Source organism: Selaginella moellendorffii, unplaced genomic scaffold (assembly GCF_000143415.4).
Source record: "Selaginella moellendorffii unplaced genomic scaffold, v1.0 SELMOscaffold_61, whole genome shotgun sequence".
Classification (NCBI taxonomy): Eukaryota; Viridiplantae; Streptophyta; class Lycopodiopsida; order Selaginellales; family Selaginellaceae; genus Selaginella; species Selaginella moellendorffii.
In genome coordinates, this window is record NW_003314322.1 from 40,329 (window position 1) to 42,829 (window position 2,501).

At 42.9% G+C, this 2,501-nt stretch overlaps 2 long non-coding RNA genes across 2 annotated transcripts; both read left to right on the forward strand.

Moving 5' to 3' along the window:
- Positions 1-352: 352 nt before the first annotated feature.
- LOC112351442 lies at positions 353-1,029 on the forward strand. Its single transcript, XR_002994129.1, has 3 exons — positions 353-436; positions 528-869; positions 928-1,029. It is a non-coding gene; the product is annotated as an uncharacterized LOC112351442 (long non-coding RNA).
- A 90-nt stretch (positions 1,030-1,119) lies between these two features.
- Positions 1,120-1,660, forward strand: LOC112351441. Its single transcript, XR_002994128.1, has 2 exons — positions 1,120-1,251; positions 1,307-1,660. It is a non-coding gene; the product is annotated as an uncharacterized LOC112351441 (long non-coding RNA).
- The last annotated feature ends 841 nt before the right edge of the window (positions 1,661-2,501 follow it).

Genomic DNA, 2,501 nt, shown 5'->3' on the forward strand with positions numbered 1-2,501 from the left:
ATGCTGAGATCTAACGGCCAAGATCTAATTGTCGAAGGTCATGTCGTTTCAAATCAGAGAAAAATTTCATGTGGCTTTTTAGGGCTGGAAAAAATGCATTCAACGACAGGAGAGGCAGCGGGCAGATGTACTCTCTCCTGGATTCTGTTCTTGCAGACTACTTATATTTTCCACTGGAGGTCAGAATCATACTCATATATTTAAATGAAAGAGCCCGTATAATAATAGCATATACTGGCGACACTTATTTTGGGCATATGCTGAGATCTAACGGCCAAGATCTAATTGTCGAAGGTCATGTCGTTTCAAATCAGAGAAAAATTTCATGTGGCTTTTTAGGGCTGGAAAAAATGCATTCAGCGACGGGAGAGGCAGCGGGCAGATGTACTCTCTCCTGGATTCTGTTCTTGCAGACTACTTATATTTTCCACTGGAGGTCAGAATTCGATGCCCGATTCTTCGCGGATTGGCATTTTCTCTTTGTTTTTCTCAATTTATATTTTTCTCTGCCTTCCACGGATTGGTAGGTAAATCTGGAATTATGAATGCTTCTTTTCTTAGCACCTCCAGCCAAGAGCAAGGAGAAGAAGAAGATGGTGCTGCATCCTCCGGTTATTATCCTCCAGTGATTCTCAAGGAGCCACACCAAAACTCTGGAAGAGGTTAGCAGTAGAACTTCTCATCGATTAATGGGAGGCAACTCAATATACCTGACTATAAACCATGGAGGCACTCTTCTCGTAGCCCAGAAAAAATTCCAGAGAAGTGAAGAACCAATCTGGAACGACAACCAGCTCCAGCATCTGAGTCATCTCCTCTGGTTCCTCAGACGATGAGCTGCTCAAGGTCTTGTTGCTCATTCTCGTCAGGTAATGTGCAGGTGTGCTACAATCTTGAAAACTCATGTAGAAAAGGTTTTGTGGACAGTGAGGGTGTGAAGAGTCTTAATATTTCTGTGGAAGGTCTAAGTCAAGCTACTATACTATGTAGCACTAACTCTGTGACGAAGAGCGTGTCTATGAAACTAAGATGGGTACGACTTCTTGTTTGGAGGTAAATCATTTTTTTTAATTAATCACGTATGTTACTAATCAAGTGGCATGGCAGGGTGCTGGAAAGACCTCCATATTATGCACTGTGGTGGCATAGCATGAACACTGATATCAACAATTTTTTTTTCCAGACATCAAGTGTCATGAAAGCGTTTCATGCAGTGTAGGATACATAGATTCAGTAGGCGTTAACTTTCAGGTAAAAATTTCTTCCTTACTCTGCTTTGATTGGTTTACCAATTGGTTCTATATAGGACCTATCATATGAAGAAGAGCAGCTGAAGAATGGTTTGTTGAGAGCAGATCCATATAAAGCCTTGACTTGGTAATTATCGTGCACAATCTGGCTCACAAGAGTCCCAGGCTGCGACAACAGGCTGCCGATCACTCTCGACCAGCTCTTGGCACCCTCCTGGACGAGATCACTACTGCTGAGGTCCCTTTTGTTTTAGATCTTGCCATAAGTGCCGACTGGCATCAGCTTTCAAGCGTTACAGCCATGGACGTGTACAAGTCCACTCCCGACTTGACAAAGTCCCAGGAACTGCAGAGACTGGGACATCGTTGGAGGAAGGTCTCTTTTTTATATCGATTTTTTGTTTTCACCATTTTTGCAGAAAAAATTATTGGAGATTTAAAATCTCCTACAGATCAATGGGTGGCAAAAGAAAGAGGAAAACATGTGATCTAATTTTACATGAAGGCTGTATAATAAAAAAAAGTTCAACAACTTTGAATTCATCTCTATATATGAATAGAAGCATGGATGTAAGTGTGAGAAACCTGGTATCCTTTGAAGAACCCCCAACAATTCCAAGATTGATACCCTCTCGAAAAGCCTTTTACCACAGCTTTTTCTGTCATTCATTTCTTCACTTGGGGCAGAGTCATTGCACTTGAGGATAAAAAATTACAGAGTCATACCGATATGATAGCCCGGGTTAAAAGATTACAGAGGGTGAATCTCTTTTGGCAAGATGGCCGGGGAAAAACTCAGTATCATGGCTCTCTATGATGGCACGATGGCAAGCTTGAGCAGGCAAAGTACAAGAGGCCCATGTAAATGATGTGAAACTCCATGGTGGTGGGCTTTGCTCTCTAGACAAGGACGGGAAGCTCTAGAGCTCTTCCATGCCATGGCCTTGAAATAGGAGGAGATCGCTTTCGTGAACGTGTGGCAGTCCTTGGAGTCTTTGGAGTCTGCAGCCATGGCTTGAATCTCACTGCAGATCACTTCAGCAGCATGTGTTTGCAAGGGCCGGGAAGCTGAAGGATTCCAAGGGGATGCTGGGCAAGAGGAGTGAGAGAGTCTGTTGGGAGCTTGTTGAATGTACTGGGATCTAAGCACTGCCTTGCAGACGGCACAGGAGTTTGGTGGTTGTAACAAGGATCTTTTTTCATATATAATGCTTGCAAAAGGTGGCAGTTAAGTTTTTTGAAGTGTTTTGT